This window comes from Podarcis pityusensis (assembly GCF_964106645.2).
Source record: "Podarcis pityusensis genome assembly, chromosome: 8".
Lineage (NCBI taxonomy): Eukaryota > Metazoa > Chordata > Lepidosauria > Squamata > Lacertidae > Podarcis > Podarcis pityusensis.
The window spans coordinates 60,142,460-60,161,752 of NC_138033.1; the positions used below are offsets into that span (position 1 = coordinate 60,142,460).

The 19,293-nt window shown below is 39.5% G+C and overlaps 1 protein-coding gene across 1 annotated transcript in view; it reads left to right on the forward strand.

Moving 5' to 3' along the window:
• The window catches only part of ZNF536 (zinc finger protein 536), a 446,558-nt gene that overhangs the window by 73,329 nt on the left and 353,936 nt on the right, over nt 1–19,293 (forward strand). The window contains exon 2 of the mRNA XM_081015491.1: nt 7,689–7,785. The gene's annotated coding sequence lies outside the window, so the exon portion shown is untranslated. The remainder of the gene's footprint in view (nt 1–7,688; nt 7,786–19,293) is intronic.

A 19,293-nucleotide genomic window follows, 5' to 3' on the forward strand; every position in this document is an offset into this window, starting at 1 on the left:
TAAAGACTTTATTTGTGGCAATTATTTATGGCCCACATTTCAGGATATAAATCTTTTCCAAGGTGGCTTACAATTAAATTATATATTGTAAGAACACTACCATCCATATTAACATATAAAAAAGTCATCATATGTAACAGTTGCAAGTACCACCTGGCTTGGGTGGTGGCAGCAGCTACTGAGAAGCTGTGTAAGGTGCAGGGGCAGTAGTAGGTGAGGAACAAGAGGTTTGATAGGCAAATCCATTGGAAACTGTTGAAAGTCCTGAGCTGGTCTTTGTTCATCCTTCCTTAGTTTTCATTCAAGTTCAGATGGGTATACATAATGAGCAGATCTGACAACACACTAGTACACAGTGTGTCCAAGGTGTTGCAATCGGTATATAGGGCCTTATAACAGCTTGGGACCAGTTTACTTGCCAAATTGCCTTATCTACCCACTCAGCAGCTTCGATCAGAACTGGCACTGTTGCAGGTGCCACATAATAAGTAATTCCACAGTTGTGAGAAATGGATATTTTAGTATGGCAGCACCTGTACTTTGGAACTCCCTGCCTATTGACACCAGGCAGGCATTTTCGCTGTAGTCTTTTTAGTGCCTCCTTAAAATATCTTTGTTTAGGCAAGACTATCCAGAAATGTAGAAATTCACATATGTTTCAATCTCTTTTTAGCTTTCTATTTATTTTAATTATATTTTAAACTGCATTTTATTTACAATTTTAATTGTTTGTATTTTGTAAATCACTTAGAGGTCTTATGACAAGCAAGCGGTATATATAAATTTTGTTAAATAAAAAAAAAGTACTGTAATAAATTGATGTTCTGTGGTTCACGGTGCACTTTATTGGTTTTTAAGCAATCACTAGACACTCTCCTCTCCCTCCTACAATGTGGCTAGGATTGCCACATTCATAGCTTTATATACAGCTTGAGGTATTAACCCACATTAAAATATATTTATTTTACACTATTCATGTTAAAAACTTTAGAATGACGTTAGTGCAAGTAAGTTATCATGGCAACAAAATAATAAATAGTTCTGTTCTATGGTTAATAAGGACCTGTTTGGGACAATAACATCTCCTGCAAAGAAGCAGCTTATTACTCTGTTTTTGTTTTTCACAATATAGATTGTATTTATCTTCAAATAAATACTTAAGAGGTATTTCCGTTTAAGTTATGGATTCTGTGAATACCTGTGATCTCAGATTCTGAAGTGAATTTATTTCAGTCTTGAGGATAATGCCCGAAAGATACAGCAAGTTTGTGAACATTGGGTTTTCTGAAATGCTAGTCCTATTCAGAGCAGACCATTTTAAGGTAATGGACATGTAGGTTCATTGATTTGAGTTAACACTTTGTTGGATACAATCCATTATCACCAAATCTACATGTAAAAGTTGTGACGTATGCTTCAATCACAAATACTTTCTTATTGGAAGTAGGTGGGACCACTTCTGAGTATACATGCAGAGAATTTTGATGTTAATTTGCACCATTAAGTTACTTCCATATGTGAAGTGCAACAAGAATAAAATGTGCATTCATTTATACTGCTGTCTCTCTGTTTGTGAATGAGAATATTTTTCAGAATTAAGCCAATTTCACATGCAGATGGCACCTGTGCAGTTTAATGGAAAACATGATTCACGATAGCAGATCGTACAAATTCAGGTTGAAACAGTGGATTTAACTGAAAATCCTTCTGAGGATAAGTATTTTGAATGAACATGAAATTCCATTATCCTGTATCTAACAGTCTCTGTCCAGAAGTGCAAGGGCTTTTGTGCTAGGATGAGTTTTAACATTGCACCACAGAGGAATCCAATGCAACAGTTGTGCTGGTGGGAATTCAGTGTGCAACAGGTTGCGCAAACTCTCTGCTGGAGTGACTTTGACTTAGTGCTGCATTGGATACAACCCGGTGTGTGGGAAAGTGGAAATATCTGTGCAAGTAAAGAAGAGGTTTTACATAGCCTTAGTTCAATTAAATGAAACAGAAGGCACAGCATCACTTATGTCTGGTTCTCAGCCTTCATTATTCAAAGGGAAACATGGCTTCACAGAGGCATAATACAGAGACACACTTGCTGCATGGATCCTTCAAGTTGCAATAATTCTTGCCTGCTTTTGGAGAACCTTCATGCCAGGAGATCAAAAATGGAAAACCTTTAAACCAAACATGTAGGTTCAAATGGAGAGACAAAAGGAGAGAAAAAGAAACTAAAATTGTAGATTTAACCAGGCTTAAACTGAATTAGATTTCTGTGCTCCCAAAGAAAGCTACATAGCACTTAATCCCTTTAATCACTTCTAATTGGAATCTACTTAGAATCTAGTTCACACTTGCTGATGTTTGTATTCTGTCATGAGCTGAGTTATTTGGGAGTGCAAGCTGGACAGATATATCCCTCTTGAAATTGGACCCTCTTACTAGAATTGAGAGAAGCTAGAGTGACAGGGCATTTCAGCCTTAAGAACAAAGCATTGAGGGGGGAATATAGGGAACTACATGTGAGTTCAGGAATCAACAGGGTAAGGGGGCCAAAATAAAAAAGTCACCTCCCCCTGCTGCAGTAATCTTAAAAGCAAACACCACAACAGGTTAGCTTTTAAAAGAAAAGAAAAAAACCCTTCCTGTTGTTATATAACAATGTTATAGGGTAGTTCTATGCTGACTGATGTAGCATTTGTAAACTTCTTTACATAATATTTTGTGTTTTACTTAAAATCATTTAGCTTCAGTTAACATATACAGGTAACCCAGAAGTATGCTGTAGGAAGTTTAGACGCTTCATTCTTAATTGCGTTTTAAAAGATATGACTAATGTAACAGTTTTACACCATCAAGAATTTATCTGTAACTTGGATATTTGTTTTCTATAAAAGTATGAATCAATTTTTCTCCATCTGCAATTGGCATTCAGAGCTAACGTTTCATGGGCAAGTGTCAAATGTATCGTAATGGTTATTGGAAACTGTGTTGAAAAGCCTTTCTGGCAAATTATGTGTGGACAATATAATGTGACCAATGTAACATGCAGAAAAAAACACCCAGAAATAAATGCCCCCAATGCAAGACCCTGTGCATGCATTCACAAGTTGCTGATCAGTATCAAGGCCATGTGGGAAGTTGCAGTGTTCATTACAATAATCTAATGCTTCTTCTTTTTTCATCCCAACATTGATCAATTGCAGGAAAGACAAATGTTACAGAAGTCCCCATTTTTAAAAAAAGATGATTTCATGCCAATGAATATCACATTTTCTTTTCATTTTCCCAGTCTCAAACTCAACAATAACAAAGTTGCCAACTGACACCAGCACTTCAGTGTGGCTGCTTCTCCTTCTGCACTTTAATTCAGCCTTACCATGTTTCTCATTATTCCCTGTATTTCTGGTGTTTATTTTACAGTACGTTAACATTCATTTACACTTTGTGTTCAGGGCTGCCTTCAGCTTTCTACAGGGTTGCACTGTTACCTGAGGCAAGGCAATAGAACTTCAGCTCCTGAGAATAATTTTTGTATCTCTAGATTAGGGGTGGGGAACCTCCAGCCCATGGGCCAATCTTGGCCCATGAGGTTATTTTGAGCAAGCCATACCTACTCACATGACACCTGATGTCATACAAGTAAAGGTGGGGCTTGACCAAAAGGGCAGGGCTTGCCCAGCCAGCTGGTTGGTAAGAGTGCAGGGGCTTAGCACCAAACAGGATTATATTACTATTGTTGTTGTGATTACAAAGGAAAAATTATCCTGTTGAGTTCAGGAGCATCAGAGAACCTTTTACAGGTTGTGTTCAAACTGCCTAGTTGAAGTGTCCAGTGCCCTCAGTTCTCTGCTATATAAATAAAATGACTAGTATCCTAATAACTTTATTTTAATCTTGGACTATCTCATCATTCTTTCATGAATGCTATTTTATTGATTGCTATTAGCCATGCTAACTAAATGAAAAGCCCAGCTCTAGAGGTAGTATGCCTTTGAATATGCATCATGAGGAGAAAAACAATGGGGACAGCTATAATTATGAATTATAATTGTATTTCACCTTTTCTACAATGAGCTGAGGGTGGTAATTATGGATTTGGGATGGGGTTATTCCTCTTTATCCTCTCACAATCCTTTTGCTTCAGCACTCTGCATCTCATTGTTGGAAGCAGGATGGGAGACCAGATGGGTCTTTGGTCTGATCCATCAGGGCTGCTGTTAATTTTTCATGACGAAGAGAAACTAACACCAGCAGGTAAAAACATGGATTTTGGGTAAATCACACTGTTGTCATTAAAAATGAGCAAGTCAAAACCCTGCCCATCAAACCAAGACCGACTTCATAATTGGGTATCCTCAGCATCATCAGAAATAAAAAGTGCTTTGGGAATAGGATGTAATTCAAAGTGAAGCCTTTGCAAGACATGACCTGGCATCTTGCCTTTTGAAAAGCTTTTGCAGGAATATGAGGTAGCATCTCTTCCAGAAAACCAGATTTTATGTCACTTTTCATACTGGAAATAACTATGAGTTGGGATCAAATATATACAGTTTTGGATTCAGTTGCTGCTGCTTCTTTGGTGATCACTTGTAGCAGAGTAAGATTGTCTTCCATAAACACGGTTTTAACAATGAGTCCGTAAGTGACTGTGGAGGCCAATTCTGGACCCACATGTCCTTCCACAGTGGGGACATTGGTTTCCGCACGGGAGTTGATCATGGTGTGGATTTGCCTCTTAGCACGTTTCTCCCTTGCGTCCTGAGTTCGAGTGTCTTCAAAGCCCATGACACCTTTGGTAGAGGCTGTTCTCCAACTGGAGCGCTCACAGGCCTGTGTTTCCCAGTTGTCAGTGTTTATACTACATTTTTTAAGATTTGCCTTGAGACAGTCTTTAAACCTCTTTTGTTGACCACCAGCATTATGCTTTCCATTTTTAAGTTCAGAATAGAGTAGTTGCTTTGGAAGACGATCATCAGGCATCCACACAACATGACCAGTCCAACGAAGCTGATGTTGAAGAATCATTGCTTCAACACTGGTGATCTTTGCTTCTTCCAGGACACTGATATTAGTTCGCCCGTCTTCCCAAGTGATGTGTAAATTTTTTTGGAGACACCGTTGATGGACTCTTTCGAGGAGTTGGAGATGGCATTTATAAGTGGTCCATGTTTCACAAGCATACAGTAAGGTTGGTAGTACAATAGCTTTGTAATCAAGCATTTTGGTTTCCCTGTGAATGTCCCGGTCCTCAAACACTCTGCACTTCAATCAGGAGAAAGCCATACTCACAGAGCTCAGGTGATGCTGAATTTCGGCATCAATGTTAGTCCTTGTGGAAAGATAACTGCCTAGGTAGGAGAAGTGATTGACATTTTCCAACGTTACACCACTGATTTGGATCTGTGGTGCTACAGAGGGGTTATTTTGTACTTGTTGGTGCAGCACTTTGGTTTTTTGGATGCTGAGTGATAGGCCAAGCTTTTCGTAAGCTTTTGCAAAGATATTTAGGATGGTTTGGAGGTCATCCTCTGAGTGTGCGCACACTACGTTGTCATCAGCATACTGAAGCTCTATGATGGAACCTTACTCTTTGCTTTCAGCCTGCTCAGATTGAAGAGCTTTCCATCTGTTCAATATATGATTTCTACTCCAATGGGGAGTTTCCCTTCGACAAAGTGTAGGATTATGGCAATGAAAATAATGAATAGATTTGGGGCAATAACACAACCCTGTTTAACACCAGATCCCACTGTGAATGGTTCACTTTGATAATGATTCAGTTGCACTTAGCAGTTGTCATGCCAAGTTGTATCTTGTATTTGGAGCAGAGTAAATAAGGTGACTCATTCAAAACAGTAATGCTTTGTTTTGTTTTTACACCCCAAACACTTTTTATATTGGGGAAAAAAAATATATTCATGGTAGTGAAAAGTAACAGATAACTTGTGGGTTTTCTTGCCTCTTTTATCTTTGAAAATGTAAAATGTACAAAGCAGCTAATTGATTAAATGTATTTATTTGGAAAAGCACATACAGTGGTGAAAGCCTTCAGACATCCATGGCATTTCTAATCAGAGATGGTACATCACCCTCTGTTTCTCTCCACCAGCCTGGTCACTCACCTGCAAGCAGTTCCCTCTTGCCTCTGGTTTGCCAGACTGGTGCTTACGCATGAAGCTGTGTTCGGGTTCCAGACAGATAATTGTTTTGCAATGTGCTCAGCTTTCTATGTGTGTGTGAAGAGCACAAGCTGTTTTGTGCCCTGCCATCTGAATTATGGTCTCCTAAGATTTTGCGTTTATATCAGTGGTGGTATGCTGTGGTTGGGTGCCAAACTATGCCATAGCTTGTGCTTTGTTGTGGTGACGTGGGCAGGAGCAATGCTTCAAAATAAGCTATTCACCTGTCTGGCTGAAGTCAATAGAAATTCTTTGCAATCTGGGGGCTGGTGTTGGACCACTGGTGAATACAACTGGTCTTACATTGTGCTACAAAGGTTGCACTCTTTCCCCCAATCCAAGTACTAACTGAACCCAATCTTGCCTGGTGCCCAAAATTGGGTGTGTTGTAAAGCTTGTATTCTTTTTCATTACTAGATGACTGGCTGGCTCTTGCAACTTAAACTTATGTTAAATTTTAGGCTATTCATCTGTTAAGCTGCTAGCAAGAAATACTACATGTTCCTGGCTGCTCTTGACTTTTTTGGGAGGAAGGATGGGATAGCAATTTTTTTAATTAATAGTAATATTTGGAGTTTAATGATCCTATGGTTCGCACTCACTTTGTATGCTGTGCTTTCCTTCAATGTACTAACTGTTGATTTTCCAGTTTACAACTTCCTGTAACTTAGTTCTTCAGGCTTTCTGGAGTTGAGTAAGGATTGAATACTCTGCTTCAGATCTTTTCTTAGAACATTTTTGCACATTTGAATATGTATTGGACATAAAGTCATTGGGATTACTAAGTGATGTAAGCAGCCTTCTTGGTAATTAATTGTTTGCAAGCTTTTGTGAGTTGACGTCCCGAGGTTACAGCGACCCTACAGACAGCTGGTAGCTTAACAAATCAGCTACTTTAGTTGATGTTGATCACAACCTTTGATTTTGTAAACAGGGATCACTGAGGAATCTCTGGAGTAATATAATGAGGATCCTTGGCTTTAATGCCTGCAGACATCCTAAAATGAAATTATTATTAAAAAAAATATTTGGGTCAATTCTTCTTGTTTTTTAAATGTAACAATCTTAAATTTGTTAGACTAAGTCAGGCAGTGTCTTAGTTATGATGTCTGATGTTGCTCTCTCTTCATATGAAGTATATTAATTATAACCGTTCATGGCTGGACACTTACTTATATTCAACTTACAGAACTTTTTTAAAAAATGAGTTTCTCTGAGAGATTAGGATATCATTGTCAAATAATTGCATTTCTCTTACACTTGTCATGATTTTCTCCTAGTTTGGGGAAGTGGTCAGGAAAATTTATTCCAGTTCATTGGTGTAATATGAGAATATATTTTCCCTATACAATAGAAGGAATTCTGCCCCTAAGAACCAAACCATCATATCCTCAAAGTCTATGTTCTAGTTTGATTTGGTCTTTATTTTGCACGCTTCTAATACAGCTTCTGTTTTAGATAGAATTGATTTTGATTTAATACAATGGCTTTGCATTTTTAAATTTCTCACAGGTATTGTTTTTGCAATTCCTGACCTTCAGTACTTACCTCACATCTCTGAGAAGATCCCACAGCCAGGAGAAATATCTGTTGATGTTGGACTAACCTGGTAAGAAGTGCTTTAAAAGACTCTCTTATTTTATGAATGAATGTCCCCAAGTTAATGCCTAGAACCTTTGCATGGTGCGTGTATATTGAAAGAAAAACTGGTTTAATATTATATATTAACTGGTTTAGTATTATAAAATCTTCTTGCATATTGTCAAATTTGAGCTTCAACTCAAAATCCATTTTGACTCTTCCACTTCCGAAGACAAACTAAGTGGTGGACCACAGGTTAGATGGAAGGGTCATTTTCTATGACTCTGAACTTCTTACCCATAGGGTGGAGCCTTGAAGTGGCAGTGAGGCCAAAGAAGCATTAATGGGCTCAGGTGGCTGAAGGCCTGATGGAATTCTTTGTTTTGTGACTGGGTTCTCTCCATGGTACTGAAATACCTGCCTCCACCTTCCCTTGTCTTCTGGAAACCCACTCCCACCAGTCAGTTTTTCTGCCTGTTTCCACCCCCACCCCCCCAACTGCTCAGCTGGTCAGCATCTCCTTGAGTTGCCCACAAGCTGTGCTTTCCCACTCGAATGGGTTGTTCTCCATGCTTCACACGTTAGTACTGTAATTCAAGTAGGGCCTCAGAGTAAACTTGGGCTATCATTGTCATAGCTGGGGATGCTACTGAAACTGTGATCTCTGGACACCACGCTTAGAGTATACAAGGGACAACAATGATCCAATGAAGGGCTTAGCCCACTTATGACTCTTCTAGGTCTGTGTATAGCTATCATGATGCTGTTGGTGTGTGCCAGCATCTGAAAACTTTGTCAGGTTCACACCTGGCTAGCAAGGGATCATTTCCTCTCTGCTTCCCCTTTGCTTACCCATATGGCTTTGAATGGCAACACACACAGTCATGTGGGCCAACAAGTATTGTTCAGACTAGAGTCCTCTTGGACATGCTAGCTTTAGTTTCTTAGTCACATAGAAGCTGTAGCTTCAATATATAAGAAAGACACCCTGAACCTTCCATGAGGTTTTGCTTGGATCTGGGACCCACCACCAGTATTTTCCACAGAATCATCAGGGGAGGGACAGCAGGAAGAGCCTAATCTATTCATACTGTGGCCTTCTCCAAGACCTGAGAAGGGAAGCTGCTTTTATATGCAGAAGGACCTGGTTCAATTTCCAGCATCTCCAGGTAGGGCTAGGATAAATTCCAGCTTGAAACCCTGGAGAGCTCCTGCCAGTCTGGGTAAACTATACTGAGCAAGATGGAATGATGATCTAAACTGGTACAAGGCAGCTTGCTTTGTTCCTAAGACATTGCTGTGCATGCTTAGATATTTCCGCACCATAGGTGCTTATGGGCTGATAATTGTTTTCTCCCAATCCTAGTCAAGCCTTCTCCAAGGCTCAGGATAAGCCTCTCAGTTATATTCTCCACAATGCCAAGATGCCTAGGAATGCCTCAAGGCCTCTCTGACAGGGCACCCTATTGACACCCTCAGTTTGCCAGGGGCCAATTCGTGTCTAATTCAGATTCTGCAATGGTGTCTGTAATAATTATGAGGTGGAACTATAATTCATTTTAGAATCACCTATGTTAATTCAGAAAGAACCAGCAGGTTCTGCCCATATTAGTAAAGCTACTCAAGGTACATTTTGGTAGAAGAATAGGATGAAAATACATGCATTATCTTTTTTTATAGCTAATATCCATATTGGGGTTCTTGAAGGACTGGCTTAAGTTTTTAAACTTACTCTGGAATAATTACAGAATGTGGGCAAATCACATTCTAGCTGAGGTTTGTGACCCAGCAGGAACATGTTATAATCTGTAAACAAGGCTAATGTGGATTATATATATGTGGATTAGGCACATACCTCATAATATGTCCACTCTTAGTATTAATAATAATGATTTTTTAAAAAAAGAAATTTTACCTGGAAAAGGCCTCTGTTGCATACAGAATTAAGTACTTGGTGCTATTGTGTGGTTTTCTTTTCTTGCATAAAGAAAATGGGACGATTGAGCCAGATCCCATAAAACAAGCATATAATGTTGGGGTTCCCGGCAGTCCATATTTGATCCTGCTGAGGTGCTGAAATGTATCTACATAAAATTATCTTTACTTGTAATTAGCAAAATCTACCTTTCGTTTTGACCACATTTCTTAGAGATCATCCCATAAACCATTTAAACTGATAGCGATATTAGATGCCAAGAAATTAATTTCACACAGTATACTTTTTTTTAAAAAAATGTGACTTTATCTTGTTTCAAGAAGTGCTTACTTTTTGATTTTTGTGGATATTACCAAGAGAGGATTACTTTTATTTTGGTTTCCCCCTTTTTCTTTCTCCCCACAACAGTTATATTAGAAATTTGCTGTTTTATTCTTACCTTCTTAGTAAAAATCCTTTTATCACACAATGGGTAATTTATATCCATTACCAACCCTTTCAATCCTTTTCAGTGGGGCTGTCACTGCCTTTGGCATAGTAATGATTAATGTGATCTAATAATAGTGTGCCATTATATTACCTTAGTAAAACATGTACCAACAGCCTATTCAGATCTACCAAATTCATAGCTTCCTATAATATTTTTGTTGAAAGACAGGATTACTATTTTTCAAAGCTGAATTTTCCCCCGTTAACATATTTAATGAAATTCACAATTCTTTGCCATAGCAATCTTTTTCTTTTTTTTTTGTATGCATTTTGCCTCAGTGGGGGAAGGTTGTACCTTTGTGGATTATGATTTGTTAGGTGAATCCTTTGACACACAGGGAAAAATACTGGAGGTAGTGTACCTTCTTCATTAAAGATTCCCCCCTCTTTTTTCTAAAAAAACAAACCAAAACACACACATTTGCTTAAGATAATTTAACTAGATTTTCAAAGGATAAATGTTAATAGTTGAAATGTTACCTTTATTTCTCTTTAGGTTTGAATGGGTAATTAAAAACAAGTTTCAAAATGTATGGGATATTCTGGACTTTGGATGCCTGTCTGGGAAGTTCTTTTGACAGAGAAGTATTTTAAAGCTAAAAACAAACAAACAAACAAACAAACAAACAAACAAACAAACAAACAAACACAAACACATCTTAATATATGTGTAACAAATGAAACCTTTATCATACACAGGTTCATGCTGTGATAGGCAAGCTGTTCTTATGGATGTTGTGACTCACATGTATGTATTCAGATGAACACTCATGTGCACACACCAAGAAACAATGAGCTGGTTCACACATAAGGGTAACCCATTGTCTGAAACAAGGAATAGTTTACTGCGAATGAGCAGCAGAGCAGGCACAATTGAGTGTGTGCATCAGACTGCTGCTCTTTTCTGGTAAGACAAGATTTCCCCACTCCCAGAATATGGCTTACTGTTATGTGCAAACAAAGCCACTGATTTCGAGTGTTTTCATTTATTGTATTTAGCAGTACAGTGGTACCTCAGGTTTCATATGCTTCAGGTTACATACGCTTCAGGTTACAGACTCCGCTAACCCAGAAATAGTGCTTCAGGTTAAGAACTTTGCTTCAGGATGAGAACAGAAATTGTGCTCCGGTGGTGCGGCAGCAGCAGGAGGCCCCATTAGCTAAAGTGGTGTTTCAGGTTAAGAGCAGTTTCAGGTTAAGAACGGACCTCCGGAACGAATTAAGTACTTAACCCGAGGTACCACTGTATTTAGATACCGCTTGACTGCAGTAAAACCTTTAAGTGGTTTACAGAAAATAAAAACACAAATAAAATACAATTTAAAAACAGGTAGTTAGCTATGTTCAAATCTCTTCATAACCACATGTTTATCGGGTGAGCAAGAATGTTTCTCTCAGACAGAGATTTCTGTATAGAATATAAGAGTGTTGGGACACAGCCTCCTCATCAACACAACCTTCCCTCTTCTGAATTCCTGTTTTGGATTCCGTACCTTCCAGACCCTCATCTACTTAAATGGCTTAGGCCCCCAGATATCTGAAAAGCTGCCTCCTTCCCTGCAGACCCTCTTGGGTGCTGAGATCAGCAGAGAGGGCCCTCTTGGTAGTTCCTCCACCCTCAGAGACTGGGCTGTGTGGTGGTCCAGGATACTACCTTCTCCGTGGTGGCCCCTAAGCTGTGGAACTGCCTCCCCACAGAGGTGCATCTGGCACCTTCATTATACAGCTTCTGGAGAATGCTGAAGATGCACCTCTTTGCCCTAGCTTTTGACGCTTGAGGTGTATATTTGTAGGCCCATTGTTATTTTGTGATTGTAGGCTCTTTTTAATATTGTATTTTGATGTTGTAATCTGCCCTGAGACCTCAGGATGAAGGGCGGAGGAATGATGATAGCAATACTACTATTACAACTCCTCATCACTTCACTCTGCTTTGACAGAAGACGGAAGCAGCACAAACACTCTCCTTGGATTAGGGCGAGTCTTCCAAAGAGGTGCCTTGGGAACCACATTGACATTTGCATTTTTCGATTCTTCGATCCACTAGGCACTTTTTATTTACTGTAGGTGGTATTGCCTTTTTTACATTACTTCCTTAAGGCAACACATAGTTAGCTGAGAAAATAATATGAAGAACCTCTTTGCTGCAAAATGATATATCAAACAAAAGGGAAATGTTGCACACCTACTTGTGTGCACTGTTGTGTAAGAATCATAGAGAGAAGCTTGAGCTAATCATTCCCAACATGACATGTAATGGAACAATTACTGTAATTGAGAGATTTTTCAAACGAAGCCCTCAAATATAGCGTAGGATGCTGCGTATCACTGGGGTGGCATCTATCTTCCTTTTCATCTCTTTCTACAGTTCCTTGAGGTCCATTTTGAGTTTTGCTTGGTAATTTCCATGTTTGAGGCCTGCCCTAAATTCTGTCTTTGGTAATTATTTTCTTTACTATTTCCTGTTTGCAAGAGCTGTCTACCACACCAGCCTTTTCTACCCTACCCATTTAAAATCAAGGGAGGGTTTTCTAGCCTATCTCTAGCCCTATACCTTGCATCTGGTGTTAGACAGGGTATCCAGGTAAGAGTGGGTGGTCTCCACTTTGGCAAGACTCCTAAGCATTGGGGTTTGGGAGTGTTCCCCCCTCCCTGAGCTACTGAGGACTGCTTCTTTGAATAAATACAACACAGGTATAGCTGCCAGCTGAATTTGACTGGAGTCATGGAATTCATTCATTGTCACAGGAGGCAGTGGTGGCCACCAACCTAGAAGGCTTTAAAAGAGGATTAGACAAATTCATGGAGGAGAGGGCTCTCAATGGCTACTAGCCACAATGGCTGTGCTCTGCTGCCACAGTTGGAGGCATCAGTGCTTCTGAATACTAGTTGCTGGAAGCTGCAGGAGGAGAGGGTGCTCTTGTGCTTGAATCCTGCTTGCTGGTTTCCCACAGGCAACTGGTTGGCCACTGGATGCTGGACTAGATGGACCATTGGCTTGATCCAGCTGGCCTCTTCTTATGTTCTTACAGGACTGTGTTGTGTTAGACTAAACTGGAGATGGTTATAAGCAAAAGGGAAGGAAAAACAATATGCAGGTAGGAGATATACATGACTAACCAACTGAATGTTACCCATTTTTCTTGTCTCTCATGCATAAGATAATAATTACCTGTGTGACTCTAAACTTTGATGGAAACCTGCAAATGGACAGTGTCCTGTTTGAGGAAAAATTTATTTATCTATGTGAATTATATGAGTAACTGATCATGTCAAAGCTAATCAGGACAAAAGGACATGGATTGATATATAAACCTAAAAGACACATCATCACAGTTCTGCTTTTTAATCTGTGAACGACATTTCTCCCCCAATGCCACAGCTGTATTTTAATAATAGGCACCAAGTGGTTGCTATGTGATACACCAACTGTGTTGTTTGTGAACTTTTGGCTACAGTATAAACCAAGCCCCCCTCCCCCCGGCTCCTTATCCTTTTAGTTTTCTGGGTCAGTTCATGTTATACAATGGAAACAATGATAATCTGAGTTGTAGGCAGAGAGTGTTGGCTACGGCGTGCTAAGGAAGATGAAAGCTGTTTTTGTTGGACTGGATTTTAAATTTAACAAAATATAGAAATCCATATACTATTTTGAATATCTTATTTCTAAAGACTTCCTGTCCCTAAAGGCACTCTTGTATAAAAGAATAGCTAATGATAGCTGTGCATTTGAATGTGGGTGGTGGGATGCAAAGTGTTCTGCTTCAAGAAGGCTTCTTCTTCTTCTGTATTAATCTAGGTCCAAATGTGTAGGAATTTCTTTTTCATGTTCAGGGTGGGGAAGTGTCTTCATGTACAGAGATTGTGTGCAGAGTATTTTCTGAATAACAGAAACTCCATGAGCATTTCAGATATAACTGCACAAACCAATGTGTGCACAGAGAAGTGGGGTAGAAGGTACAATGAATTTTCAGTTTGGGCCCATGCTGATCCATTTCAGATTGTATTAATTGAGTTGTATTAATTTACAAAGCCCTGAACAACTGAGGTCCAGGGTACTGCCTGAACCCTGAACCCTTATATCCCAACTCAGTCACTGAGATCGTCTGCAGGAGCACCGTTGATCATCCCCTGCGTGGATGAGGCTCATTTCATATTGACGTGAAAGCAAGCTTTAGGTGTTGTTGACCCAGTCCTGTGGAATAAATACTCTTCCAATAGAGATTCAGCAGGTGCTTTCTGTTTCAACCTTTAAATGTTTTTGTTGAATATTTTTCCATGCCGCTAGGCTTATGCAGACAATTAAGAAAACATCTGTAATAGTTAGCTGATGATCTGTGATTTAAAAATTTTATGTGATTTTTATTGTATAGATATAATTGTCATAAACAGCTTTGGTATTTTTTTTTTAAAAAATAAATAAATTGAGGTATACAAACATTTTTAAGTAGAATAAATAATAAATAAACAGATCCCAAACTTTCTGGGAGGTGAGGCCGCTCTGAAATGAATCCCGATTAGACCTCCAAGCCTTGCTGCATCATAGCACTGTGCTGTAGAACCTAGAGGCATCAGCCCATGCTAGAGCACTTGTGTGATGAATGGGGTTCCCTCCACCTCACTCCCTGCCCTATTTATGCTGTTTACCAGACATGGGAGAGAGGGAGCAGGCAAGCAAGAAGGATAACTGGAGTTTAAGGATGCATTGCAGCCAGGCAAAAACACTCAAGGAGAGTGCAGGAGGCATGGTAAGGGGATTGTCTGCAAAGGGGATGTGACTTGGATAAATCCCCCAGGGCCCAGCAGAGAGGCCTGGACGGCCACTTCTGAGCTTTGGGCTTGAGATTCTCTTGACATTCTCCCTTCAGTGCACCATGGGCTTAGTGACAACACCATCCTGTATCAAGGCCTAATCCAACTTGTTCCAGAGCCTCCAAGTGTCCCTATTTCCCATGGACGGTCCTGGGTTTAAAGAAGCCATCCTGGTTTCTGATTTGGTCCTGGGATGTCCTGCTTTTCCTTAGGATGTGCCTATTTTCATCGGACAAAGGTTGGAAGGTATGTCGATTCAGAGCTCAGATTATTATTATTTATTAAATTTGTATACTATCCTTCATCCAAAGATCTCAGGTTGCTTCACAGCACAGAAATACAGAATACAAATACAAAATAGAAACAAGAATGATAACAAAAACAAAGCAAACCAATAGCATTTCCCTCCCACAAACGCATTTAAAAGGAGTCCTAATCAGTTTTCCATATGCACAGAGATTACTGTACAGGTGATCTCAGAAGAATGAGCTGTAGGTCCACAAACGCAGCAGGGCTGGCCTACTACATTATGGAATAAATCAAAAATATGTATTTCTAAATGTATAGGGACCTCCAGTGAACCTAAACTGTGCTACTGCCCCTTGCATACTTTCAGTAAAAGCTGTGGTTGCTGGTGCCCATTGAGGCTGGTGGGGCAGAAGGGAGGGATACCTAAAGTATTAGGAACCAGAGCCAATGACAGATGGAGTCCAGAGCCAATGACAGGCAACAACCTCTGATTTAATGTAGATAAGAAGGCAGACTGGGGTTTGTGGGGCAGAGTCTCATTTACCCTTATGAACCAGCCTCCTCTGACTGCAGGGCAATATTTTTTCACAGATAAGTCAGCTGCTTGTTCCTGATTGTAATGGAAGTGAGGGGAGACATGCCAAGTGAATACATCACCCAAACTCACACAATATAGTGAATTAGCTAGAGATTCTGCCTGTGAAAAGATTTGAGAATAAGATTTCTATTTTATATTTGAGAATAGGATTACTTTGCCAATGATAACTAAAAGCAAATTACTTTTGAGGCGATATTGTAGATTAAAGTACAAAAGGAAGGAACCAATATTAGCAGCAGAAGAAAAGGATGCTGTTAATGAGTAATAAAAATATAACTGGCCATTTGAAGCCCTTAGATAACCCCAGCCACCTAACATTTGCTGTTTATTGAACAATTATCTATTTCAATCATCTGGAATGATAATCCAACTGGAGGGTAAATAACCCTGCAGCAAAATGTAGAATACCTGGAAATTCACAAACTTGATCACATATGAGATTGGCAGCATTAAATGCCAAACAGCTAATTTAAATAAGGAACATCTGTACATTATTATTTGGGGGATTTATTTTATTTTTTGCCTGTCAATTTGGAAATTTGAGGGTTTAATGAGCCACTGTATGCAGATTTTTGTACTGCCTGCATGAACAGTCAATAGCAAATATTTAAATATATATATATATGTATATAAATATGATAAACACACCAAAGCTTGGTGCAGAGGGCAGTGTGTGTGTGCCTTGTATTAGATTTGAAGAAAAAGTAGGTATGTCAATACCAGCATTATATCCTAATAGTGGGAGTAACATGACAGTTCAAACACATAGTGAGAAGATTAAGATTTTGGTGCATGGTTCCGTGAATTTGTAAAATAACAATGTAATTTTCTTAATACTGCTTGCTGTGCCTCAGAATAATCCAATTTGGAACAATTTATTCTGAACAGGTATGGCAAAAAAATAGGTGGTATATCATTATGGAAGGTTGGAAAATGCATTAATTTTTATGAGTGAGTTATGAAGATCTACAACTTGGTCAGGACTTAGGATAAACATAATATTCCTTAATTAATCCATTATGGTATGGGACATATATGACACTTTTTATTGCTTTAAAAATGAAAGATGTTTTTTAAAAAGGAAATTGCTACTTCTCAAACTAAAAGGCTCTTTTCCTAAATCATAAAATTGTATCATCTAATTTGCCCAATAGTATTAATGAGACAAGCATGTAAATCCAGTGCTGAATTTTCACATAAAGGGTCATCCTCTTTTGCTATAAATACTGAATCATCCTATAATCCAAACTTTAAATTGACTTAGGGATGAAACTCAAATCACATATGCAAGGCAAATACAAGGCCTTAAACCAAAGACTTAGGGAGGATGTTTCAGACAGAAGAAATTAAAGGTTCCTAGCCCACCATTTACTGAGCCTGTGCATGGGGTGGTGCAGGCTGTCTATGGTATAAGCAGAGTGCAAACAAGAATACTGATTTGATTGGTGATGTATCCCTTTTACACCTTTATTAAGCCATGCCATCTACTTTTACTTTTGACCTGCTTTTAGGAAGTAACTAAGTCACTCTGTTTAGCACCTGCATGCTGCTAAATGCAAGGACCAAAGGACCAAGCAGTTATACATTGTACTTCAGTGGCAGAGCTCCAGAAACTACTCGTGGGGAAAGACCTTTATCTGAAAGTGTAGAGAGCTGGGTTGCCATATGTCCTCTTTTTCCAGGACATGTCCTCTTTTTCATGGGTAGAGTCGTCATAGTGATCTATAGTTAAAAGCAGAAGTCAGCAAATGTGTCCTCTTTTTTTGCTCTTCAAAATATGGCAACCTCTCCGAGATGGGAAACACTCAGTATGCAGCCCAGATTATTGGAAGTAGGTCTTTTGCAAGAACGCCAAAGCTGAGGAGGGGAATGTCTCAACAGACATGTGTTCCTCGCAAATATGGAAAAAATGGAGTCCACACATTTTGCAGCTGCATTTTTGTGTTACGCACCATAGTAACAAAAAACAACAACACAAAATCCCCCCCGCCAACACACACACTGTTTAAAAGGCCATAGGTTGTTTAATTAGCCAACGGTCTGAGAGAAGAGGAATGTTTTCAGCTGGTGCCTAAAGATATGTAACAAAGGTGCCAGACTAGCCTCCCTGGGGACACGATTCCACAAGCAGGGAGCCACCTCAGAAAAGGCCTGTTTTTGTGTAGCCACTCTCAGGACCTCCTATGTATGGGGCACATGAAGAAGTGCCTCAGATTATGATTGCAGAGTGGGGGTAGGTTCATATAGGGAGAGGCGGTCCTTGAGGTATTGCAGTCCTGAGCTATTTAAGGCTTTATAGGTCCAAACCAGCTCTTTAAATTGGGCCTGGAAACTAACTGCTAGGCAGTGCAGTTGGGTCAGGATTGGCATTATATGCTCCAACTGCTTTAATGGCTGTGTGACAGGGCTTGCAGTTTGACTGTGCACTGTCCTTATTTGTATTCTTCTGTGGGAATTAGTGTTCCTGATGCCCTTTGCAGTTAGAACAGATAAAGGGTGGTGGGAAGCTTCAATATATCTCCCTGTTTCCTTAGGAAGAAGCTCTCTTTCTATGTGTGATAATGTATCATCTGGGCCACTCACTACTGGAAGACAGATGCCAACAGCTTTCCAGAGGGATAATGTGCCTTTAGCCTGAAAAATGTTTTCTACCCCTGGTGTAGACAGTACTGATCTAGATAGACTCAGCAGAAGGTAGCTTTCTGCATGTGTCTTCATCTTGTAAGCCCTACTCTGCCTGTAGGGATAGCTAGAGAGGATAGCCACCTGTTATACTGCAAGTGTGTATTTGGTGGGCTTCACTTGCACAATACTTTTTCCAGATTACTGAACAACCTGAAGTGAAATGCAGCTCTCCCAATTTTATAGTTCTAAGAATTCACCACATGTGCATATGTCTGCCCTATTTTAGGTCTCTCTAAAGAAAAACCTGGTTTTTCAGAGGTGCGTTCAGATATTGAAACCATGTAGGAGCAGATGTAGAACATAGCCCCAGACTTGAACGTTTCCTCTTTCCAAGGGTAGTTGAGCAGTCTTTGAAAGTGCCTGTTCAACGCTGAGCCCTGAATCCATTATTACGATCGAGATTTTATAACTTTAGGGTATCTCACTAATTTCCTTAAATTTGATCAGCTCTAATAGGATCTAGCTTTTGCTGTAGTGTATTAAAATAAGAATAGACTTAAGATGATACAAAGCCAAATGTCATTAGTGAAAAGAGAATCGAATTAGAGACTTTTTATTTTGCATTGAACACATTAAAGGCAACAGAAATCTGCAAAAATACAAAAGAAATGTATTCTCTCCCCACCCTCCAAACCCGCCCGCCGGATGTCTCAGCATTAAGGGAATGAGCCTTCCTTTTCTCTCTGTGTCAGAGTCACCAGGTTGTTATTCCTTTTGTTTAGTTGCATAATAGAATGTGTTGCGGTGCATTATCCTCAGTTTGTGGA